Raw genomic sequence first — 26,621 nt, forward strand, 5'->3', positions numbered from 1 at the left:
ATCAGATTTGAAGATTAGCAGGGAAATTTGAAGTAGCCAGGCTAAACTCCCATCTACTCTCAGGACCCTCCACTCAGCATCCAGCTTAGGCGCAAAACCTGCAACAGAAGATGTTAACTTCTTCATTTCTTTTCAATGCAGCCCATTATACTTATGAGCCAGTCTGGGTTTTATTTTATTTTATTTTTTTAGTTTCGTGAAATTTTTTTAATATGAAATATATTGTCAAATTGGTTTCCATACAACACCCAGTGCTCATCCCAACAGGTGCCCTCCTCAGTGCCCGTCACCCCCCCCTCCCCTCCCTCCCAGCCCCCATCAATCCTCAGATTGTTCTCAGCTTTTAAGAGTCTCTTAGGGTTTGCCAATCTGGTTTTTAGAAAGTTCTTTTGTCTACTAGGCAGGAAATCTCTCTCCCTATAATCTCTACCTATTGGCCCTACTCCTACCTTTCTTATGCTATTGACTATCTTTAATAATTTTGCAATTGGGAAAAGCTGGAGCCAAGGTGGGGTCAGATAACTTGTACATCATGTCATAGCTACAAATGGCAGAACAGAGATTTAAATCCAGATCCGCCTCACTGCAAATCTCCTGTTCTTTCTATATGTCACCTAGCCTTTCAGTCTAGGCAAGAGAAAGGCAGCCTGCCATCTAGCACGGGGGACAAGTCTAAAGACCCAACAAGAGCGGAGTGCAGAGGAGGGAGGGAAAAACTGGTGAGCGTGAGTGAGATAGAGGCGGGCAGGAGGACACCCCTCTCTGATTGGGGTTACACTTTCTTAAGCCAGGCGGACTGTGGTTATCTGACTATAGCTCACATCCAGCTATTGACAGCTTTCCACCTGGTGACATGCTTAATGGCCCATGAAATTCTAGCCCTCAGGGCTCAAGCCTGATATTTATGGTTCCCCACATAAACCTAAAGTGGATTGTAAATGTATCTCTCTCAGATTTAGGTGACTAAAATGGCTGTTCGAAACTCTGGAAGGGATAGTCGACTTTATGGACATGATGTACCAACTTTAAAAAAGATTAGGGTGGGAGGAGGGTACAGAGAGCCGCTGCTCCCAGAAGCCTCCTGGAGTGAGAGCCGCCTTGTGTGCCTGAGGGTATTGATGTTATGGAAGAAGAGGGCCAGGTAGGGGGAGGCACATCAATTTTGTGCCATTGAATAGTCACACATATCGTATGATCAAAATCCATTGTACTGTAATGAAAAAAGGGAAGCTGTTCAGCGTAGGAAGCTTTTCCTAAGCTCCAAAGTAAGCCAAGTGGATATCTGTATAAATTAGGCATGTATGTAGTAGGAGATACCTAAATAGGAAGACTGCTTGTTGAAGATTTGTCCTTGCTAAAGTATGGATAACCTTCAGGAGACTCTCTCCAGAAGCAAGCGTCATTTGGTGTCTCTGTTTAGGTGTGTGCATCCTTCAGACTTGATGCCTCTAGAGCCAGCAGTTTCCTCATCTTCGGCTTCTCTGATGTGAACTTGCACCGTATGCAGGATGTGACTTAAATTTCACCAGCAAGTTCCAACATGCAGATTTTAAAAGGAATACTCCCGTGAAAAGATGGGGACATAGTAACAACAACCAAGTGACCACATTTCCCTCTACTGCATGCCCACGCCCCGTTCTAAATTCTTTAGTATTTTTTTCCAAACGTTTCTCTCTCTTCCCACCAATCATAATGTGGGTTATTAGAAAGGATGTAGTTAGGAGCCGATCTGGCATGTTAGTAAGAAGTCCGGCGTGAGAGGCTCAAAGACCCAGGTTTGAATCTTAGCTTTCCTACGTACTATATTTACTGTGTAACTTGGGACTTACTGTCTGAGCCTCAATGTTCTGATCCGTCAAATGGGGGTAAAAACACCAACGAAAACATTGCGAAAAGCATGAATGACACCAAGAACTAAAAAGTAATAGGTTTATAAAACAGGAGTATTGTTTGCCAAGGGGTGGTGTAGTTCCCCCTTTATTGCGGAAGAGAATTTGCTTGACCATTCAACTGTGCACCAAATCCTCTCCCCAGGGACCAGCAGAAATGGCAAGCTTCTTCTGAGTGGAAACAGGGCTCCCCAAATAGACTCTCTGGTCTCCCAGTTTCACCCAGGAGAAAAGGCATTCTCCTAGCAGGCATGTTCACACCATGAGCAATCTTTCTCACCCTCTCTCAGTGGAATTCCTCTCTCCGGTTTTTGAGATATCCTGGCCTCAAGGACAGAGCTGTGGTTTGGAAACAAATTCAGATTTGAATGCATCCCCTCCCCCTTGCTGGGGGTGGGATTTCCAGGCTGCCTTTTCTGAAGGTACTTTGTGAGTAACCTGAAGTCGTTATGCCCTCCTGAGGTCGATGTATAAAAGCCAGCGCATAAATAGGAACTAAGGCTGAAGTAAGCATAAATGTTCCCCCAACAACTTCAATAGAGAAAGGCTTGTTTGATCCTCTGGAAACTTCCTGAAACTGAGCTGAATATTTGTTTGTTTTGCGGTAGCTCCCTTTTTTTTTTTTTTTTTTTTTCAAGCCTTGTAGTGCATGGCTGTTGGTTTCTCTGTTTAAAAGGAAAGTGCTCTTTCTCAGTAATGATGCTCGCGTTCTGAACTTGGCAATACCCACTTCTAAAGGCCATTTCATCATAAAGATAAAGTTCTGCTAACTCTTAGACCTCCACAGATAGAGGATGTGGCCAGTTACCATGACTTGTGCTTACCTCCCAAAGGGTGGCATTGGGAAGACACAGCCTAAAAGCGTGTGACAGAAAGTTTCTAGATTTATTTTCACATTGAAGATTTGACCCCACTGGGGAAAATGTCAACATAAATGACGCTGCAAACAAAACCGTAGCATTCTGACCTTTTAATCACCAAAGACACAAAGACCAAGTTAAAGTGAGTTTGCTATTCTGTTACTTTTCGAGGGCCCTTCTGGTAATTAGCACTGTTGTTTACTATTGGAATATTTGTGGAACTTCAGCTCCACGGATGCTCCGTCCAAATTAGACAGCCCAAGAACAATACGTGGAGAAAAACGCCCAGGGGCAAAGCAGGGGGATCATTTGCAGGAGACAGTGATAGTGGTGAGTCCTTCCTTTTGGCTTCCTTTCTGGTAGATGTGTATCAACACCATAAAACCAGCATATGATGTCGAGGTGACAGTTCCTAAGACAGAATGTTCTGATGTTGGAAGAGCTAAGAAAGGGCATGTCAGGCCTGAGGTGCTTGGCAGAGTTTTCAGGTACGTGTAGTGTTTTCCTACACCTTGTCTCCAAAACGCTAATGTTCCCTGGTGCCTGTGTTTCAGACCCCTCAAAGTGTGGGAGACAGCACTTAAGGCCATGACAGCAATGGTCAGATCCCATCTCTGTAGCCTGTGAACACAGGGGAAATTTGCCAGGTGTCAGATGTAAGAATCGTATATGCCATGGATTTTTTTTTCCTGGAAGCAATTGGAAACCAACTTAGTGACACTTAAGTCCTTCACCTGCTGCATCACTGTAGCCAGTGGGTGTGAGCCAGAGTGGTACCAAGAAGGGCCGTCATCAGAACAGCCGTGAGAGTTACGGGCTGTGGCTTGGAGTGGAATGTTATACTACGTTCAGAGTCATGGCAACTTGAACTTGGCAGCCATATCTGCTTCTGACATTACAAGTGCCTCACAGCCAAGTGCACCTGTGACGAGAGTTGACCTCAGAGTGGGATGTCGATTGAGAAACCTCTTTACTGTAGCTAACGATTCCTCTGGACTCCTTTTAACAGCTGGATGGTTAAGTAGTAGTTTAAGTGTTGGAATTAGCCGGCACTGCTTTTCGCCTCCCATATATTAAGTGTGAGATACCTATGGAATCGCTGAAAGCTTCCCCACCCCCAAATAAGAGGGGTGCTTAGAACTAAAAGGATGTTTTCATATTGTCTTTTGTTTCCATTATCAATGTATATAAAATTAACCCCATTTGAAATTGAGACACTTCCATGAAGTTAGTAATAAGTTCTCTTTGCAAAAGGGCTATTTTTCAAAGGATTGTTCAGACCGTGTTTCGTGGTAGACAGGTTCCAACGTATTTGCACCCCTCAGAACACGCTCCATTTGCTTTCATGTGTTGTGATTAGCTGTGCTTAATCCGTAGCATGTGGCATTTTTCTATAATAGTGCTTCTATAGAAAATTTTACTCCCGGCATGTTGGAGACAAGTTATAATGCTTTGGTTTAAAAAAAAAATCTGTCCAACATTTCCAACGGCCACATTTTCCTAAGAAAATGATGTATGAGCGCCTAAGGTTGAAGTTCCAAAAATTATTTTTGCATTTTCTTCAGGTGATTTTTTTTAATGTTTATTTATTTATTTTGAGAGATGGGGGTGGCGAAAGGGCCAGAGAGAGAGAGAGAGAGGAGAGAGAGAGAGAATCCCAAGCAGGCTCTGTGCTGTCAGCGTGGAGCCCAGCACAGGGCTGTGTCCCACGAACCATGAGATCGTGACCTGAGCTGAAGTCAAAGGTCAGATGCTTAAGCAACTGAGCCACCCAGGTGCCCCCAAGTGCTTTTTAAATGACATTGAGTAATGGTATTAACAGCGCATCTAATGTTGATGTAATTAGGATATATATCATATTCTACTAATACCAATCTTCTTTAATGTTTGCATATATTTAAAATAGCATGTGGTTTTACTGCCTATCAAGTTTCCCATTTATCTCCACCTCCTTCTGTGTTATATGTGGAAGGTACCTTCGTGTTGCATACAAATGAGACACTGTCATGCTTTCCAAAGTCTTCCATCCTTCCCTCTCTCTCCTCCCTCGGTCGGCCTCATGTTCAGTTAGCCAATCAAAGTCAACGTTACATTTTCCCCTTTGGCCTACGTTCTCCCTCCTCCTTATGTAAGCCTTGGTGGCCCCACACCTCTCCAGAGCCACCACCACACCTGGCTGGGCAGCCTGTAATAGCCGTCTCACACTTCCTCCTCCTCACCTGATCCATGTGGCTGACCCACCTGCCTCCAGGGTGTGATGCCAGGGACTCTGAAGACAGCTGGGGCAGGATGAGGGTATAGAAGAGGCACTGTGTAAATAATGGTCACCTTGTGGCCTCTATTCTTCTCTCAGCAACAAACACAGCATATGACACGTGTTTTCTCTTTCTGAACAACTTTGAACTTTGAACATCCCTAGCACGGAGACAGCCTCTATGATTAGAAAACCAAAAATGTGGGACTCCTGGGTGGCTCCGTCCGTTAAGCGTCCGACTTCGGCTCAGGTCGTGATCTCACTGTTGGTGAGTTCAAGCCCCGCGTTGGGCTCTGTGCTGACAGCTGGGGGCCTGAAGCCTGCTTCAGATTCTGTGTCTCTCTCTGCACCTCCCCTGCTCGCACTCTGTCTCTGTCTCTCTCTCTCTCTCAAAAATAAATAAACATTAAAAAAAAAAAAAGAAAGACAAAATGTAGTGGTAACAATATGGCTTTTTGGTAACAAACCACTCGTTCGGTGTGCTTTTCTGTCTCTCTCTTACCTTCTCACTCTTGCCTCGGGATTACTTGTCCTTTTGCTCAATCATCCAGCCAACAATTAGCAACAAAGCCAAGGCCCTGGCAGTGATGGAAACCCTGGACCTGCCAAGGTCTCCAGGTGCTGAGAAGAGAGGTAGGTGTCACAGAGCCAGGCTGAGTTGGGGAATCGCTTTTGCAAAGGTTTACAAGACCCTCTTTTTGGGCTCAGGGAACCAAGTGCTGTGGATCTGCTCACAAACATTGTGTCCCATCCGCGAACCTTGTTTCTGAGCAGATTTAAAAGTATAGGGACTGGGATAAAAATTGAAGGCCTCACAACACATCTGAGCATCAGGGAATCAGGGAGAAAGTCTTTGTAGTCAAGGAAACTGAGACCTAGAGGTAGCAAGCTGTACACACAAAGTTGGCAGCAAGGGCCACAGAACGAACTAGAATAAAAGAAATAAGTGTGTGGTCCATTTCCCCGTCCGTACCAAGCGAGCCATTTTAGAATGAATGAGAATAGTAGTCGCATGTTTTCACTGGGTTCCTCTTCTAGGTCATAAACACTTCCTACCACAGGTTACTGAGCCCAAAAATAAATACGGGAAGAAAATTCTTTGCGTGTGTGAGGCACTTTGTATTTTCTGCCTCCTTCTCAATCCTTAATTAAGCTTTGCAGCCACCCTGTGAGGCTGGTCATTACCACTGAGTGAGGAATCGGAGTCCCACAGGAGCTATGTGACTTGCCCAAGCATACGAACCAGACAGGCCGGGCAAGGTGAGACTCCCAGTTTCTGATGCCCACGCCCCATGTGCAATCCAGCCTCGTCACCCTGGGTCTTGGCACGGGGAAGAAGTAAACAAACAAATGACTATTACATTGCTTTTACTTCTGGGGAGCGATGGGTTCTTATTCAAAATAGGTACAAGGGGAAAAACAAATGGTATGTCACAGCAAAGCTGTTGGGGGGGGGAGGTGCAACTATTTAGGGGCTTGGGGTTCTGCTCTTCCTGAAGTTATGTGTCCCCCTCTAAGTTTCCCTTTATTGCTCACGTACCCAGGATTTATTCAGCAAAAGGGCCACATATCTTGCTGGCCAGTAGGGATTCCAAAGCAATACCATGAGGTCAACTCTGTTGTATTCAGGTTCAATACCATGTAATACCATGTGATGTGTGCTGTAATACAGATATTTATGGAGACAGATGGGTGTCCGGAAGAAGAAAATTACCCTCCCTGGGGGTCAAGGAACACTCCACAGATAAAGTGACATTTAAATAGAACCTAAAGAAAGAAGCAGGAGTTTGCTAGTTGGAAACAAGGGAGAAGAGCATCCGGGCAACTATGGTAGAGGTGTGATAAATTATGGCTTCAGAATCCACCCCCATATTCAAATCATGTTCCCTATAACCTTCAGTGTAAAACTAAAACACATAATAAGCTCAGCCCTCAACTCCAATGTCAGATTAGGTCTCTCTGTCCTTTCAGAAGTCTCTCACTGCACTTTCCCTGTATCATACGGAAAGCCAGGACTTCTGAGAGCTCCGAGGGAGCTTGAGAGTTTGAGGGGAAGGCACCCAGGGCTGTGTTTCCAGTCATCCCTGGCTCTGAATTGATGCACTCCACTGATTCATTTCCGTTCATTTGATGTCTTTTTTACAATATGTACATGTCTCTCTATGTATACACATATGTGCATATATACATGGATATATATGTACATACATACATATGCATATGTACACATGTATATGAAATTCACCTCCTGCTTGATTTAAAAAAATCTATTTCACTGAACATTTTACTTGGGGGGGGGGGAAGGATGGGTAGCAAACAATGGATTTCTCTTACAGAAACATAAACCTCACATGGCTCCTGAGGGACCTTCTTGTCACAGCCCTCCAGCCACCATAGGTGGACCACCATGGACTGTTTGCACTTCAGTCACACTGCCACATGCCCTCTTGTCTTCTGCCTTTGTCCCTTCCTCCACTCCTGTCTCTCCTCTCTGTCTCACCCTGAGGTTCCTAGTTTTCCCTCTCCCCCTCTTCTCTCTCCTTCCTCCCCTTCCCCCACAGCCCTGCTTTGTTCAGTTGAGTTGTCTCTTGGTTCTTATTGCCTGCATCTTCAAGGTCACCCCTTATCGTGGAATTGTTCCTAAGAAACACAGTTCTTTTCCTAAGAAAAATTTTGATATTACAGTGGTTTTAATTTCCATTTGTCTGTGTGTGACTCACCATATCCCTACACATGGCCTAGTCCCTGACAAGAAGTGGGCAAAATCAGTATTATCTGTTCTCTGAATTAGTTAATCGATTAAATAGTGCTTTTAAAAGATCTGTCTTATCTTGCTGTTTGACTATATTGTAATGTTGCCCTGAATGCTAGATATAAGGAGGTTTAACCACCTTAATAAGACAGGCCCTGTTAGTCCCCATTGCGTGGTGATGCCCACCAGTCACTAAAGCCAGATTGCCGAAATACTCCAAAGGCCACATTTGTTAAGCCAAGCTGCTACGTGGGCAAGCCTGCATAAAGGCCAAGAATGGAAGGACATATATAAGCTGCAGAAGAGAGTATGCCTGTTGGGAAAGAGGAAGAAAGAAGCATGGGAGCAGGCACAACCATAACATTTAGTTTCTTTTTAAAAGAGCCTAGGGTTGCCTGAGTGGCTGAGTTGGTTGAAAATCTGACTTGATTTTAGCTCAGGTCATGTTCCCATGGTCATGGGATTAAGCCTCATATCGGACTCTGCACTGAGCATGGAGCCTGCTTGGGATTCTCTCTCTCTCTCTCTCTCTCTCTCTCTCTCTCTCTCTCTCTCCCTCTCTCCCTCCCTCCCTCCCTCCCTTCCTCCCTCCCTCTCCCCCACTCATTCCCCTTCTCTCTCTCTCTCCCTCCCTCCCTCCCTCTCCCCCACTCATTCCCCCCCCTCAAAAATAAAAATAAAAACATTTTAAAAAAGAGCCCAAGTAGCAATTGTAAAATCTTGGAAATAAGGATGTACATTTACCAAGTCTCTGCATTTTTATATGCTTTAAATATTTTGTAGGTTAAAAAAGATTCCAAAATTGCAAAAAAAAAAAAAAAAAAAGGAAAAAGGGAATCCCGTACCATAGATGCCCATTGAAATGGACCTGCTAATGAAGAGGTATTTCAAAATATGATGCTCTTCCAAGAAGAGAAGTATCTAGGGCCCTCAGCACCCCAAACAGGAGGTTGCTCTCAACCACTGTTATCAGCATAAGACCAAAACCTCAAGATTCACAAGAAGTCTTTGTTGCTTGAGGTCTGTGTCTCTTACCACTGTTATGTGATTAAGTCATGAAAGGCCTGTAAGGACTTCAATACGTGTCCACAGAAGCATTCAGGGGGAGTCCCCAGTTCTTAGAACAGCCTGGTGAATTGTCCCCTCTTCTTACCTCACTCTCTCTGCACAGGGAATGTTACAAAGGACTTTAAGGAATTTTCTCAAAGTAGTCCTGTCCTTATGTCCTTTTCAAAGCAACATGGAAATGGTATGAAAATATATCAATAAAACAAAAAACATCCCGGTGGCTTCCCTGCTATTCTCATAACTTCCTGGGAAGGTGAGAAAAATGCACAGACATTCCTACAGCCACTTTGGTTACTAATAAGTCTCAGAGAAGCCTGTCACGAGGTTCTGTCCAAGTTGCCCCACACTGTCCTGAACCTTCCTTCTCAGTTTATTTATTTATTTGTTCCCATTCTAGAACAGCCAGCAAATGATTTCACACCTTTTTGTTTAGCTGCTAAAAGCAACACAATAACTCCCCTCAGGGCTGCCTCTGTGGGTTCCAAAAATAAAATGGGCTCATTTTCATGCTAAGCATGCAAAGGCTGTAGGAATTCTAAAGAAAGGCAAAGGAAGGAAAGGAGGAGAAAAGAGGGGTCAGGCTGGGGGTGTTGCTGTGGAAGGTCAGCTTCTGCCTCCAGTTACCAGCTGCCCCTGCCAGAAGGGATAGGTAAAAATAACAGACCGTTCTTAGGCTACAAATTAAAAGGTGATCTAATTCAACCCTGTACTCTCCAGCCTTATCGGCTATCCCTAAACCCAGGGTTATGCTTGGAACACAACCTGTCTTTCACCAAGGATATAGAAGTGTAGTAGCCTCCTTCAGCTTTCCAGAGAAGAAACCTCTTGGGCAGGAAATAGCCAGTAACTTGCTTCCAGGTGAGAATACAAAATCATGGATCTATGAAATTCTAAGTTAACTTCCGAAACTCAAAAGTTTTCTGGGCTTGAGCTGTTATTTAAACGGCACTCATCGTATCCCATATGTTACTGTTAGAACGGTATGTGATACAGATCACATAGTATTATTAGTCCCTGCTAGCCAGCCTGGAATGTGTGAAGAGATTTCCGTGAGAGCTTGCTGGAAGTGTCTGTGCTGCCCATCTGCAATAAGAGGAATCCTTGCTCCTCTGCCTGCCCCCAAATTTAAACATCCAGTGATGGTACCTGCTCGTTGTATTTACGGGCAGGCTTTTGCTTATGTATGAAGACAGACTGTTGGAAATTCTCTCCATTTGTTGAGTCAAAATCTGCTTTCCAGTAGCTTCTACTCATTGGTTCTAGATTTGTCCCATGGCAGATGCAGCACAGAATCTGCCTTTTTATGAGAAACCTTCAAATATTTGACAACTGCCAGCCTTTACAATCTCCTCTCCTTTCGCTTAAGCCTTCCCATTTTCTTCTGTTAACACGGTTTCCGGTTTCTTCTCTAGGATGTGATCCAGTTTGCACAGTGTCCCTCTTTTTTTTTTAATATTTATTCTTGAGAGAGAGAGAGAGATGGAGTGCAAGCAGGGAGAGGGACAGAGAGAGAGAGGGAGACACAGAATCCAAAGCAGGCTCCAGGCTCTGAGCCACCCAGGTGCCCCCACAGTGTCCCTCTTGTAACACAGCCCAGAAGTGGACTCACCTGCCCAGAGCACAATGGTATGAATACCTCCCTGAGCCGAAGAACATACAAGTCACAAAGCCTGAGCTTACCTGAGCCATTTCTTTTAGCAGATGTGTTATGCTGTGGAATCATATTCCCTTTCAAGATCTGTGAAGAAAGGATCTGCTAAGCCAACTGTAAATAGGATTGCTCAGAAAATCTAAATGCTACTTAAAGGAACACACTTTTTAAATAGTTTAAAAGGATCCCTTTACATACAAATACTCCACATGCAAATTATAAGTCCTTCTTATTTTTTTTTTCGTTAAAGCAGATACCCAGAGTGCCTCCGTCTGGCAAACCTAATATAATTTTTTCTGTGTTGAGTATTTGAAAAATTTCTAAACTATGTTTCTTTAAAATTATTCTGGGATTCAGACTTTCTGTTCAAGGAATCCTAGAATCTTTTAGAAATGGAAAGGGCATAGAAAGACTGTCAAATCTAGTCACAAACTTTTAAGAAGATCTTACCACCTTATCTTACGTATTCATTCCTAATTCATTCACCAAGTGATTGCTGAGTACTTACTCTGCTCCATGCATTGTTCTAGGCTTATTCAAGATAGATAGATGATAGATAGATAGATAGATAGATAGATAGATAGATAGATAGATAGATATAGTCCCCTTTGTTCAGAGTTTACATTCCCAAGAGGAAAACAGACAAGCAAAATTTCACATAATTCTAGGTCGTGATAGGTGCTCTGAGGAAAGTAAGGTAGGCTAGGATAGACACACTAGGTGAGGAAAGACAAACTTTAGGAGGGACCACCTGCCCGAACTGTTGAAAAGGTTTCAACCGCTGCAGAAGCTGGAAGAAGCTTCTTCCAGGCTATGGAAACAGCAAAAGCAAAGTCCCCAAGGTAGAAACAAACTTGATGTGTTCTGGGAAGTGAAATTAGGCCAGTACAGTTGGAAAATATTAATAGAAGAAGAAAGTGATAGCAGATGGGAGTCAAAGAAGACAAAGATAAGCAGGGACTAGATCGCACAGAGCATCAAAGGCTGTAGTGAGAAGCTTGGATTTTATTCTAAGGGCGCTTGGAGGGCTTTAGATAGGGGAGTGGCATGATTTAACTTACTTTTTTTTTTTTAAAGTTCTACCTACCTGCTGTGCAGAGACAGATTATACAGGGTTTAAAAACAGAGGGAGAGAAACTAGTCAGGAAACTATTGCAGTGCCCTGGCAAGAGATGACAGTGGCTTGTACTGGTGCGGTAGCCATGGAAATAGAAGTGGGTACATTCTGATTATATTTTAGAGGTACAACCAGTAGGACTTGCTAAGAGAAAAACCACTGGAGTCCAGGGAAGCTTAAGTGACTTGCCTAACAGGGAAGAAGGAGAAGGGCACCGAGCAAAGATGAGTACTTAGCCGTGCCATGTACTTCAATGCTATCATTAGTCCTAATAATACTGTGAGAGAGATATTAGTTTACCTACATTTTATATAGAAGGACCCTGAGGCTCCGAGTATTTCAGTAACTCCAAATCAGACATAGGGTCAGGTTAAGGTGGGATCCAAACTCAGGACTCTTTGACTAGGTATCTCATAGTATCTTCCCCACTCTACCACATTGTTTTCCAAAATGATGGCAGAGGGGGGACCTTGAGGGCAGACTCTGGGTTAGAGCTCCTTCTACACACCTTTTCTTCAAAGCTACTGATGCTTAATGAGAGCCACTACCGTCATTTGCTACAGATTCCCCAGTGTGCCCTTATATTCAGCCAAAGCTAAGATGCCTCTCTCCTCTTTCCATTCTTGCCCCCTTCCCTTGCAGCTCACAACCTCTGAGTGGAGGTCCACTCCTCTCTCTGCAGTTTAACTGCCAGAGACACGAGCCCCTGGACCTGCCTCCCTTCCTGAGGAGCTGTAGCTGGAAATTGCTTGTGCAAGCCGATGACAACTTATCTATATTTAGCAGGAAAAGTGGTGGCAAGGATCTGTCCAGCTCAATTTTTTTTACAGTTTCAATGTTCAGAATCTCACAGACCATCTCTCCCGAAAGGCACATTGGCCCTGACAGTATCTGAGTGGAAAGAAGTTTCCTCCATCTCACCGGGTTATCCACTAGAAGCCTTGTTCCAAGAAATTACGTGGACGTCCATCCTAGAGCAAAGATGTGACATGCGCCGTGCTCCCCCACCCCCAACACCAACAGCTGCTGGCACTGTAGGCACTTTGATGACTTTCAAGTGTTACTCTAAGACAGGAAAACAAGCACGGAAGGTTTGAGGGGGAAATGGACTACTACATAATTGTTTATGTGTTTAAGTGATACGTACAGCGCTTGATTTTTATTGCTTTTCAATGTGGCATGGAAAAGAAATACAAAGTGCCGTTGATGGTTTAAGAGCAAAGATAAACTTGCCTGGAGTGGGGAGGTGAAAAAAGTGCAGCAAGTATTCTCAAGCGCTAAGTATGATGAAATCATTGCCACGGAGGCTGATTATCACTTATACTTAAAGTAACTTAATTCGAGGATGAGGCACAGTGTAGCTTTTCTGGAGCCAGACTAAACCAGATAGGGTATATTGTCCATGACTCTGACCCTCCTCACTGTTGGTCAGCCAGAGAGAATTATCTACTAATGAAAAGCAGAACGATTAAGAAGAGCAAAGAAAACAGGATAGTAGAGACCGTTAAAGAAAAATGGGAATTTTCAAGACAGTGAAAGAGCGCCAATTGGATCACAAAAAGGGAATTTACAGGGGAAAAGAATTGTGTCCAGGGAGCACTTACTTACACACAGCCCTCTACTTTCTGACACGCAAGATGTATCAATCCTTGGTTGTCAAGAGAAAGAAAACCTACTGTGGAAGGGTTTTTATTAGCTTTAGAAATAGAAATTTAAAAAAAAAAAAAAAGGTTTTTTCATACCTGCTTCAAGTCCCCAACTTCATTTTGGGTTAAATCTTATTCGGAGGAAAAGCACTTAGTTTAGAAATGTCCTGTCTCATTTTCACAAAATCTCTTCTAATGAGATGAGTTTTAGTGTTGCTATATTTACTAAGGAAGAGAGATGGAGAAGTAGAAAACCCACTTTCTGTACCATTGCACTTCTTGGGGCTAAAGCTTCCAATATTGTATTCCAGAAGGTAATTAATTAACAGACCATTATTAAGGGGGCAGGAAGAACGTATGGAATTTGGGGTAAAATGAAAACACAATTAAACTTTTAAAAAGAGAAAGAAAGGGACGCCTGGGTGGCGCAGTCGGTTAAACGTCCGACTTCAGCCAGGTCACGATCTCGCGGTCCATGAGTTCGAGCCCCGCGTCAGGCTCTGGGTTGACGCTCAGAGCCTGGAGCCTGTTTCCGATTCCTTATCTCCTTCTCTCTCTGCCCCTCCCCCGTTCATGCTCTGTCTCTCTCTGTCCCAAAGGTAAATAAACGTTGGAAAAAAAAAAATTTTTTTTAAATAAAAAATAAAAAAAATAAAATAAAAAGAGAAAGAAAAAAGTCACCTAAAACCTCAACACTCTAAGATTTTACTGTTAATAAGCCTTAAAAAACAAAACAAAATATTTTGGCACATCCTTTCTAGAATCTTAATGGGACCACTGTAATTCAGGCTTTCTCTCATGTATCATTTTGTGACAGTTGCTGGCAATTTTCTACAGGTCTATGGGTTGGTATCTTTACTGGTGCCCCAGAAGTCCACGCAGAGGTGATCTTCTAGCATTAAATATCTTAATCTCCTCACTGGACATTTTCTTTGCTTGAGATGAACAAAAAGATATATAATTCTTCCTTTTTATATCACTGTTCCCATGACTATCAAGAAACCAAGAAAGTCCTTCCTGATTTTCTGTGTCATAGCATGAGCTCCGTCCTGCATAGACACAAGAAGAACTGTATTTTTCAACTAAGACCTGAAACTTCAAAGGCAGACATCCTCTTTAAACAGTTTTCTTTGTATATCATCTTGGCCATCTTTTAAGGAATTCAGTGTAAGAGCTAAAAAGAACTTCTAAAAAAATTGGGGGTGATGAAACTACTGGCAAAAGAATAGGCAAAGAAATCAGTTAGAAAACCCCCAGATATAATCTTGCGTATGTAAGAATAAACTGAAATATCTATATATGGAATACATAAAAAAACTGTAGGGACAAGTAGTCAGCAAGTGACCCTATGATAATTGTTAGCTTATCAGGAAAAGAATTATTTTTTATCATACCATATAACAAGATCTAGATAAAGAAATATTATTTTTCAGAAGTTAAATAGCTACAAGAGTAATCTCTACATATTTATCTATTCTAGGTGGGTGAAGATTTTTCTGCACTTTAAAGCAATGGAAGAGGTCACTGAGTAAAGGGTCAATAAGTTGAAATATAGAGTAATACAAAATTTCCGTGTGTCAAAAATAACCATAACAAAATCAGAGGCCAAAAAGCCAAATGATAAGAAAATGTATTTTTTTTCCAAAATGGAGGCATGAATCATCTTATTATATAGTGTCTATATAAATTAATGAGCGTATCAGATAAAGGTCATGAGCTGACAATTCATAGAAGAGAAAATACAAATAGCTAATTATACAGTAAACAATTTTCAGCCTCACCAGTGCATACCAAGTTAAATAATAGGGACCTAACAAAGTAGCAAAGATTTTCAAATTACATTAGTCAGTGCAGTCAGAGTTTCAGGAAGACACTGATACACTGTGTTAATACAAATTAATACAACGTTAAAAATGATTACACTCTTTGATCTGGTGTTTCTCCTTCTATTAGACTATTCTAAGGTATTGATTTAAGGGGTACCTGGGTGATTCAGTGGGTTAAGCATCCGTCTCTTGGTTTCAGCTCACGTCATGATCTCACCATTCCTGGATCGAGCCCTGCATCAGTCATAGCTGTCGGCGCAGAACCTGCTTGGGAGTCTCTCTCTCCCCCCACCTCTCTGCCCTTCCCACATATGCATGCTGTCTGTCTTTCAAAATAAATAAGTAAACTTAAAAAAAAAAAAAAAAAAGAAAGAATTTGAAAGGCTAACATTTATGCATACACATAAAACATTAATTTAGGTATGCCCTAAATGTCCAAAATTATTAACAAATTATAGCAGAGTCATATGATGAAAAATTATACTGCCATTAAAACAATATTTGAAGAATTAATAATGGCATGAGGAAATACTTTTGATGGATTGAACAAAAAATGGTGTGTGAAATTCTCTGTAAAGAATGATCTCAGTTACATGAAGATAAATCCTAGGAAAGAATACTGGAACCATTCTTAACTGTGGTTGCATTTGACTAACATGATAAGATTTGGTGATGTTTCTGCATGGTTCTTTTAACGTCTTTCTACATTTCAAATTTTCTACCATGTGTATGTATTATTTTTAGAACCTTATGAAAAGAAAGAAAAATTGAATGTGAAGGGGTTTAGAGCCTGCCACCCTAAGACATGCCATTCTGGGGTAAGGCTTATTTTGAGCCTCAGTTTGACAATTGAAGAGAAACAGACTCAGGACAAATTCCCTGGCCTCCCCCTCTCTACCAGGAAGGGCTGGAGGATTCTTAATTTTTTTTTTAACGTTTATTTATTTTTGAGACAGAGAGAGACAGAGCATAAACAGGGGAGGGGCAGAGAGAGTGGGAGACACAGAATCAGAATCAGGCTCCAGGCTCTGAGCCATCAGCCCAGAGCCCAACGCAGGGCTCGAACTCAAAGACCATGAGATCGTGACCTGAGTTGAAGTCGGACGCTTAACCGACTGAGCCACCTAGGTGCCCCTAAGGGCTGGAGAATTCTTAACCACCAGAGACTATTCTAGCCTCTTATCAGCCCAGAGTCTGCACCAAAGGAATCTAAATAACAAACCTTACTAAAAACAATCTTTATCTTCCATCGGTTTCCCCTCATATATCTACCTTCCTACAGTTTGCCGCCCCTAGAAGTCTAAAACCCTTTTCCTTCGTCTTGTCACTTCTCTACAGGTGTATCTTTCTTTGAGTTATTCCTCATTAAGTATTCCACGTGTTGTGTGCTGCATGAATCAATAAACTTGCTTGTTTTTCTCTCATTTGCCTGTCCTTTGTCAATCTAATTTGCAGGAATGAACCCAAGACAGGTAGAAGAAAAAGAAAGATTTTCCTCCCCTACAGACTACTACAATGATGATGATGATGATGATGATGATGATAATAATAATAATAAAAGAACCAATGGTAGGCATCCTTCTCCTTCAGCAGCTTCAGACTGCCTTCTACTTGATGGCAGGCCTAGCTGGATACCTCCAAGCCCATAGAAGTACTAGTATGTACTACGAGTCAGCTTACTCAAAAGGGCAGATTGCTAGGTGTTCTGGGGGAGAGGGTGGATAGCTATTGCCCTTCTTTTTCTTCTTCCTCCAGGTTTAGTTTCCTCTTCTCTTTCTTCCTTTCTCCCATACATGATCCAAGTAAAAGCCAGGAATTATGAGCACCGTACCTCAACTCCTTTCTCAAAGTGGTGACGTAGGGTTGCTTTCGTCTCTTTCTCCCAGTCTGATAAGATAGACTTGAAAAGGAGAAGAACACGGGTTTCCTACGTGGGTAGAAGGAATGGTCTCTGTAAGGAATTGGACGAGCTTCTCCAACCCTCTTCTTGTAGACTGCGTCTGGACATGCACCAAACACACTTCCTGAAGGAGTTCATCCGAGAAACAAAGGGAATGTTTAACCTGAACAAAAATATTTTGGTATTTCACAAGGGTAACTCTTAAGGCGACAAACCCCGTGACTCCTAATGCTACCACACCACAACCTCTAAGTGAGGCAGATCTGAAAATAAAGGCATTAAGAATGCAGTCTTGCCTGGAGTTGACTCAGGCAGAGAATAGAAGATGCAAAGGCTCAGAATGTGTCTCCAGCCAAGTCCAAGGTTTTGTTTTGTTCTGTTGAAATTAAAAGCAAAATGCAGGGTGTACTTTCCCTAACTCATTTGCCCTAACCATTTCAAGCGTGTTTCTGTTGCCGAGGGAATTGAGGGCCAAGTCTCTGATTCATTTCCCCGATGCAACAAAGCATCCTTGGGAGAAAGCGTCACTGTCTTTCGCATGCATTTGCAAAGCCCTTTAAGGTGTTCTTTCGAAACCCTTTAAGTCTCATAGCTGTATTCTGATTGCAGAAAGCACATTTTAAATCAGTAGAGGCAAATGGAATCAAAATCTATCAAGAAACGCCTTTTTAAGGATGATAGCTTCCTCCAGTTTAATTACTATATTACTAATTGTGGCTATTTTCTTCTTTTTTGTTTGTACCTAGAATCCAGAAACTAGGAAAATCTAGCTTTTTCCTCTCTCTCTCTCTGTCTCTCTCTCTCCTCTCTCCTCTCTCTCTCTCTGGATTTGAAGCTCTCTTTTCTTCCCTCTCCCCAACAACAACAAAAAAATTTATTCTAGTCAGGCTAAAACACATAATTCAGCAATATGCCACCATCACCCTAAGGTTTAATGTTCTTTCCACTGAAAATAAGTAAAAATAGCACATTGTCCTCAAACTTGGTGGTTCGGAAGAGAAGCACGTGGGGAGAGGATAACCTCACAGCTATCTTTAAATTGCAATTTGAGGGCCACAGTTACTCACACTCTTCCCTTGCCCTGAGGCTGCACACCCCGATGCGCAGTGCCATGGTCATGCTCGTGGCTGCTTGGTCTGGGTGACAGAAACCATTAAAGACAAGCACAGGGCCCAGCTGCCCTTCGTGGGTTTCATTAGCTTACTTGTGTAGGAGGAAAACGGCGTCTGAAGGGCTCTGGACTCGCTAACCAAAATGTTAATGGCTTAAAGACAGTGAGAAATTAGTTAGTGAGATGTTTATCAAGTACCTGGAACGAGAGTTGACTTTCTGTGAAACATCACCCTGGACTCGAAGCCAAAACCTCTCTCTTGTCTTCAGTTGGACCTGAAAAGAATAATCGTGTCAGAATTAGTAATGCAAACAACAGCAAGTGAGGAATGAAAACAAGCTGATATTAAATAGAGCTGAGGGCAAAATACCTGAGCTTCAGTCATTACAGAAGGGGTGGGATTTAAGAAGTTAAAAAAAAAAACAATGGTAGCACTCCTTCTGAATGCGACTGTCTGGTGTCTTTGAATCTCTCAGGCAGGACTCTGGGGGGTTGCAACTGGGAGGTGATGTTAACTGGCCTCCTTAGAGTTCAGGTTGAAGTGATTTTTAATGGGAGTGTATGTGTTTCATATCTTTTTTTTTACTTACTAGGTAAGATAAACAATTACAATTTAAAACTCTGTCACTACAGGGGTGCCTGTGTGGCTCAGTCACTTAAGCCTCTGACTTTGGCTCGGGTCATGATCTCATGGTTCACGAGTTCGAGCCCCACGTCAGGCTCTGTGCTGACAGCTCAGAGCCTGGACCCTGCTTGTCTCCTTTTTTTCTCTGTTCTCCCCGTCTCACACTCTGTCTCTCTCTCTCTCTCTCTCTCTCTCTCTCAAAAATAAATAAACCTTAAAAAAATTAAAAAATAAAAAACTTTAAAGTTTCCCAGGTAAAAAGTCTTTATATGTGTTTCTCAAGAAGAAACTATATACAAGACTTGGGTTGGGAAGTTGATTTTAATCATGATTTCTGTTAATAACTCAGCAATTTCACACAATTCTCCACTTTTACACTAGACTTTTTCCTTGTGTAAAATGGGAAGGATGATAGAAAGTCTGAACTTGGGGACTTGCCTTTTGGCCTGCCCAACGACGCCTGCCTTTTGGCCAATACCCAATTCTTCTCTGCCAGGATCACACATTCTGCCAGTTCACAAGAGCCAGAATTACTCATAACTACTAATTACTTGTAGTGTCAAAGATCTCTGGATTCTCTGATGAAGGGGCTTTAAGTTCAATGTCATATTATCCAATTGCTAAGCGTTCTTTTTACGGACATAGGGACGAAGAGCACAGAGATCAGGCTGAGCATCAAAGGAAGTTTAGAAAAGTTTAGAGAAAGGTTTTCTGTGTATTCTTTTTTTTTTTTTAATTTTTTTTTCAACGTTTATTTATTTTTGGGACAGAGAGAGAGCATGAACGGGGGAGGGGCAGAGAGAGAGGGAGACACAGAATCGGAAACAGGCTCCAGGCTCCGAGCCATCAGCCCAGAGCCTGACGCGGGGCTCGAACCCACGGACCGCGAGATCGTGACCTGGCTGAAGTCGGACGCTTAACCGACTGCGCCACCCAGGCGCCCCTCTGTGTATTCTAAGTGGAGGAAGTGCTTCATGGTCTGACAAAAGTCACCTAATATTTCCACACAATTAATAAGCTTCTCCGAAATGAAATACTTAAATTAGATAGTAACATAAGGTCATCAAAAGTCGACCTTCTCTTCCCTTTACTTGAAAGAGCTCTGTGGTTCTCTCCTAGCAGCACAAACCTGTGTGATGTGTGATATTGGTACTGTCATTTTACTGGGGCTACCACGGCATCACCTGGTCTGGGTGTTCTCAGATCCCAGGGCCTGTGCATCATTGGGATGGAGTTTTCACAAAACCAATGACTGTACATCGGAAGGCTGCCAACTTTATTTAAGAAGCATTGCTCTTTTGGGGCACCTGGGTGGCTCAGTCAGTTAAGCATCCCCCTCTTGATTTAGGCTCAGGTCATGATCTTACCAATCATGAGACTGAGCCCCAGGTTCTGCACTGACACCATGGAGACTGCTTGGGATTCTCTCTGCCCCTCCCAGTGGTCTCTGTCTCTCTGTCTCTGTCTCAAAAATAAATAAACATTAAAAAAAAAAAAAAAAGTACTACTCTTTATTCTAAGAGTGTGTCCTTCCTACTTTGGAGATGCTCAGATGTTACTTTCTTTTATGAATTAACAATAATTGAAAGTGGCAGTGTGGTATTTTTTAACATTTTATTTGATCAGATTTAAACTTGGCAACAATAAATATATTAATCTTCTCACAGTGCCACAACTTTCTTTTCTTTTTACATTTTACTGGTCTGTAAAACCCAAACTCTGGAAAACATCAGTCTGTGGCTCGTTCTGTCTATATGGTAATAGGGAGGATGCAGATAATTGCCATTTTCAACCTAGTATATCACATTCTTTCCCTACTAAAACATGCGTCCCAGCCAATGATAAGTAGGACACCCAATGTGGTTGAACTGTTTTTCTGTCTGTACCCTCCACCATAGGGGTTCCTAAAATTAAGCAAGTGAAAGGTCAAAAAAGAAGGCAGAGGAAAAAAATAATATGGATAACAAATGAACTGGCTAGTTAATGCACCCAGTGTCAAATGACAAGAATAAAAAAGCAAGTTCCATGCAATATTTGGAACACACTTACACTAATGAATTATTGTTTATTTTTAATTTAAATTTAACTGGATTTTCTGTAGTTTATCTGGCAATCCTATATCCAAGATGATATGACCCTTTAGAAAATACATAGGTACTCTATCATCTAAACATTTCACGTTTAGATATGAAACCTAGACAACATAAAGACAACTAAAAGAGTATTTTAGTAATAGCCACTTATATGTATTTCATGAATAGCTATTTATAGGGAGAGGCTACTTTAATTCATATTTTATTACATAGGTCGTTCCTTTTTTATTTTGAATGTTTCTTTATTTATTTTGAGAGAGAGCGTGATAGAGTACTCACGAAAGCATACCAGCCTTCAGTTGAATCAGGAGAAGAGTAAAAGAAGTTACCTTGCTCCCAGTTGGCTGACATTATGAATGAGCTGATAAGCAGTGTTTACAAGTAGTTCCTGCCGAGCCACTCAGCTGCCCACTTCTGAGCCGCCTGCTCAGGTGATGCAGAATAGTTCCCTCCAACCCTCTCTGATGTTTCAGGATCGGAAAGGTTGTGGGTGGGAAGTAAGGAGGAAAGTTAGGATCCTGTGAAATGCTCTTTGATGGACTCAGCTTGCAGCCAACGCAATTGTTCTTTGTTTCTTACTTTTCCTTCCCATGGTAAAACTGACACAAAGTTTAAAAGTCTACATTTTCCCCCCCCACCATGCTACCTGGCAAATGTAGATTTCCTCACCTTAGCTTGAAACAAAAGTAATAATAAAACTGTCAAGTAGCACTAGTAACCTCTCTGGGTGATATTTGCAGGGAAATTACTTTCCATCTACAAAGTTGACACCTATTTTCTGTTAGGGAAATGAATTTAGATGAGCTCAAGATTGGCAGGGAACTAGGAGTCTAGGCCAGATACCTGGTGTGCCTTTCATTACAATGAATGTGAATGTGCGTGGTGTTTTGTTTTATTCTCCCCCTCCCCCCGCCGCCACCTCAAGGTTGTTGCAAAAGTAACGCGAGGGAGGAAAATACGGTGAACAGTGTTCATAGATTTGAACAAATGGAGACTAAAGATCAAAATGTAGAACTGGAGCCGATTTTGTGGTCAGTCCTCAGATGGGCTGCTTAGGGTTGTCATGGGAAGCAGTGTTAGGTCTCACCAGGCTCAGGCGCAGTCTACCAGACTGACTCTGGGCAGGTTATGTTGTCCTCTGGACATCAGGTTCCTTCCTTCTCAAATGAAGGGACTACATAGGCTAATACTAATATGGCCCCTTCTAGCTCTGACATAAGGAGGCACAGGGGAGAGGACGAATTTTGGAGTTACCAGTTAGTGAACAGAACTCATCCACTTACCCTCTGGGGATTCGAAGGCTATGTTTTTGAAATAACAGACTTGCTCTCTGATCTCGTGTGCTGATCTTCCGATGTACAAGTGCAATCATTCTTTACGCCTTCCTCTGCCCAGCCCTGTCTTGTCAGAGAAAGATCAGCTGGACCGTGTTCTTGGTCTTCCTGGGAACCCTGTGAGCTCTGTCACAGACTGTCCCTCTGGACTCCCATACACACAGGTCACTGTTATCTTTCTTTTTCAAAGCTGTTACTTAGGTTGGATGAAAACTAAGCAGAGTTCAACCATCATAATTATTTACACGGGTACACAACGACGACACGTCCCATGTTTTTTGTTTTTAAATCATACTCTGGACTCTCAGAGTTTCTTTGCCATGTGCTTTCCAGGCCTTTTCCCCCTGAGCTTATTCCAGTCAGAATCTGTACAAAACACTGCCTTGGTCCGTGTTTTGAAATTGAATTTGGATGGGAAAATACATACTTTTCAAGGTCAGCGGTGTATACACAGATTCTGTCCTTTGTAACCATGTAGGAAACATGGTGGAAAATAAAGATTTCTACGGGATCCTTTCCATTCTGAACCCGGAATGGAAACAATTGCATTCTTCTAGATTTCCTCATGCTTCCGAAGATGGCTGTCCTTTCCTAGTAAAATCCTATCGAAAAATCCAAGCGTTCACCTTCCGTGTCGTCCACAGTGTGCTTTTTTCCCTCGCGTTTGTGCCAACACCAGAGAAGTTCATTGGGGTACCTCCCTGGCCTCTCAGGAGCTCTTGTGTTGTTCTAATTCATGGGATACATTCTCAATTTATGCAGACATTCCTCCAGCCCCGCCCCCTTCCTTGACCCTAGTTTTCCCTTATTCCCCATTCTTTGTCCTATGAACCCTTGTTGCCCTCCCCAAGGTGGAAAATTACTGGACAGCCTCTACCTCTGTGCAGCCCACACCTAGAGCATTGGCCTTTGCCCAAGTTATGCCACCCCATTTGAGATCACCTGACACCATTGTGATCAGTCTCATGACCTGGCAGCATCCCACCTGCCTGCCTGGTTCACTCTTGCTCCATTCAAGTGCCTCTTACCAGCAGGTGCTCATGCGTCTTCTTGTCACTCAGGCTCATCCAACACCCACCCTTTTATTCATTCAACAAGATAATTCAAGTACCTCTGTTTGCCGGGGAATGCACTCTGCCAGAGTAAGTCAAAATTCACTACTTGTCCTCAAGGAGTTTAGACTCCAGGGAGGGAGACTGACAATCAAGGGAACGATGAATCATTGGAAACATTGAGAAAAGTTGTGAAGAAAACAGACAAGATCTCTGGACATAGTGGCAAGTTGAGCCTATTTTGGATAATGTCATCTGCAGAACTCGCATTTAGCCCCGCACCTAAACAATGAGAAGACATCAGCCATGGGGAAAAGAGGAGTTGGAGGTGTCTCTCAGGTTTTGGGCTCAGCATGTGAGCAGACTCTAAGGCAAGAACCAGCCTGGTATGCTTGAAAACTGAAAAAAGCCTCTCTAAATCCTTCCCACTTTTCCAGGGCCTTCCTTCACATAGATCTTTGCTGACTGCACCCACTCACCCTCGTTAGTCCATCTCCTGAGCTGTTGTGGGTCATTCTCTCAGTTCCACTTATTTGACACTTGTTTGCATGTTGCCTTTTATTATTCAGCTGTGTGGAAGATCTTTACAGAACTTGAGGTCCATACTTCATCTCTCCAAAAGCATCACTCAGGGTTCTGTTTATATAGGAGGTACCAAAGAAGCACTTGAATTTAATTCAGTTCAATAACCATTAATCAAACGCCTGGTCTACACTAGGTGGTACATGCTAAGTATTTAGCTCAGGGCTAGTGTTTAAAAATAAATAAACCGGGGCGCCTGGGTGGCGCAGTCGGTTGGGCGTCCGGCTTCAGCCAGGTCACGATCTCGCGGTCCGTGAGTTCGAGCCCCGCGTCAGGCTCTGGGCTGATGGCTCAGAGCCTGGAGCCTGTTTCCGATTCTGTGTCTCCCTCTCTCTCTGCCCCTCCCCCGTTCATGCTCTGTCTCTCTCTGTCCCAAAAATAAATAAACGTTGAAAAAAAAAATTTTAAAAAAAAAAAAAAAAAAAAAAAATAAAAATAAATAAACCCCAATCTAGCCATGAGAAAAAAAAAAAAACATCAGATAAACCCAAACTGAGGGGTATTTTACAACATACCTGCTCAGTATGACTGAAAGCTCTCGAAGTCATCGAAAACAAAGTTCAAGAAATTCTCACAGACCAGAGAAGGCTAAGGAAACATGACAACTAAATGTAATGTGGGACAGGAAAAAGACATTAAGGAAAAATGAGTGAAATCTGAATGAGCTATGAAATTTACTTAAGTGTCACATAGCCATGTTGATTCCTCAGTTGTAACAAGCCTACTATAAATCTATAAATCTGAAATTATTCCAAAATAATTTGTTTAAATTAAAAACGAATGAACAAATGACCAAGCCATGGTCCCTGCCTCTGTGAGTTTACACTCCAGTAAAGAAAACATATATCTAAATAAATATTGGCAGGACAGCATGGTAACAGCAACAACAAAATTACATGCCGAGTACAGAAGGAGCCCACATGAGGGCATGCTGACCTCTGAGAATTTAGGGAAGGACTCACTGAGGCGGGAGGGGAATGCCTGGAGCTAGGTTTTGAAGGATCACTAGGAGTTTGAAGAACGAGGAAGACAAGCCTAGAAAAGATTGATTCCGGCCGTTGACGCCTCTGACAAGGCATACAATCCTTTCAAGCAGTTTAGCTTTGACAAAAGGGAAGAAAGAGAGAAAAGCAGATAACAGCTTGGGTATTTGCTACAAATTATGGTACAACAGTTAGCAGTCTCATTGTTTGTAGCTAGGACTCAACTGCCCACGGCAGCTGACCCACAGGGCCTCTGAGTGGAGCCCACCAGGCCTCCCTCCCATCACTCTCCACCAGCTGTTGAGGCCATCTGTTTGGTCACCTTGGACTCCCCAGTACAGTGGGGCAAGGCACATTCCCAGTTTCTGGAGGTGGATAGATAATGGGAAAGGACATGAATGCAGAGAACCACAGGAGGCAGTGACTTGGGGACTGAGGCAAGAGCTCAGTGGTCAATCATGGGCCATTGTCTCCAAACTGGACAGGCCAGAATGTCTGCCACACCCATAGCTGGAGGTAAAGGAGGTAGAAGGCAAATCCATGGAGAGCAAGGGCTTTGCTTTATTGGCGCTGTGTCCCCAGTATCGCAATGCTTGGCTTAAGGTCAGTTCTTCAAAAAGGAAATTGGTGAGTATAGGACAAGACTAACCCCATGAGGCCTGGTAGCCCTCACCACAGGTAAATGAGATGCCCAGCCCACAGGAAGTGGCTGTTGGAAGGATGACCTCTCAAATTCTCTCTCATGGGACTGAACAGGAGATCTGAAGATGAGGAAGCAGTTAGGAGACAGCTGACAAGCAGAGGGGACCTTGAGGTAGGAGAGGGCCTCAAAGGACCCTGTGGGAGCTGGTGTTGTAGGGGCGCAAAATGACCGAGTGAGCCCAATAGCTAGTGAATAAGCCAGCTGCTGTCAGAACAGAGAAGCAACATCAGGTCCCTTGTTGCCACAAAGCACTTAGCACAGTGCTGGCACCCAAGTGCTCCGTAATTGTTATTTGTGAAGTTGTTTTATTATTCTTATTGGATTCCTACGAGAACGGTGCTATTCTCATTGCTTCACATGTATCCTTTCAATAAGTGTTCCCTCACTTAGTGAGTTGTTGTTCCTTACAACCAAAACAACAACAACAAAACACACACACACACACACACACACACACACACACACACAATTCCAAAATTATCCCTGGTCAGAATTATAGCAAGTATGTTTGGCATAGCTCGGCGTGGCGGGGGAGGCCCTAATCCCTAGGGTTCATTTTCTCTATCAGTCCTACAGCAAAGGTCCCTACATACTAAGACCTTTGTCTGATAGATCTGGTACAGATCAAGGATTTCCTGGTTTGGGGAGAGTTAGGCCACCGGCACGAGGCTCACTCACCCTGAATTGAGCTGTAGACAACTGGAGAAGTCAGAGGCTGGAAAGCCTGGTGTTGAGACCAATGTGGAAGGGCTTCTGAAGACACATCTCACCCGGCTCCACCCCCAGAAAATGGCACAAAGTTCGTATTTTTACTTTGTCATTTAATCAGTGGTTTCACACACATTAGTATTCTTTATGTTTTGAAAAGGTCACATGGGTACATGATGCAGTACTCAAAAGGATATAAAGTAGAGGTATGCCCTATCTTCTAACCAATGACCACTTTCTAATGCTGCCTTCCAGAAATAATCCATTCTATGGATATAAGAGCATGATGAATCCCAACACACATAGTTATATCTACACACACACACACACACACACACACACGCACGCACACACACACACACACACACACACACACTCTGTTCTGCATATTGAGTTTTTCGATTCCCACTACCACCCTAGAGCTAATTCCATATCAAGGCACACAGAGCTGCCTTAGTCTTTTTAAC

The 26,621-nt window shown here is 42.8% G+C and overlaps 1 protein-coding gene and 1 long non-coding RNA gene across 2 annotated transcripts in view; one reads left to right on the forward strand and one right to left on the reverse strand.

The window, feature by feature from the left end:
* The window catches only part of RORA (RAR related orphan receptor A), a 722,413-nt gene that overhangs the window by 559,289 nt on the left and 136,503 nt on the right, over positions 1 to 26,621 (forward strand). The gene's annotated exons all lie outside the window — the stretch shown is intronic.
* On the reverse strand, positions 16 to 23,205 carry LOC123582920. The gene is made up of 4 exons (XR_006704650.1): positions 22,076 to 23,205; positions 18,273 to 18,349; positions 10,504 to 10,561; positions 16 to 98 (listed from the first exon to the last, which is right to left on the reverse strand). It is a non-coding gene; the product is annotated as an uncharacterized LOC123582920 (long non-coding RNA).

The sequence above is a fragment of the Leopardus geoffroyi genome, chromosome B3, assembly GCF_018350155.1.
Source record: "Leopardus geoffroyi isolate Oge1 chromosome B3, O.geoffroyi_Oge1_pat1.0, whole genome shotgun sequence".
NCBI lineage: Eukaryota > Metazoa > Chordata > Mammalia > Carnivora > Felidae > Leopardus > Leopardus geoffroyi.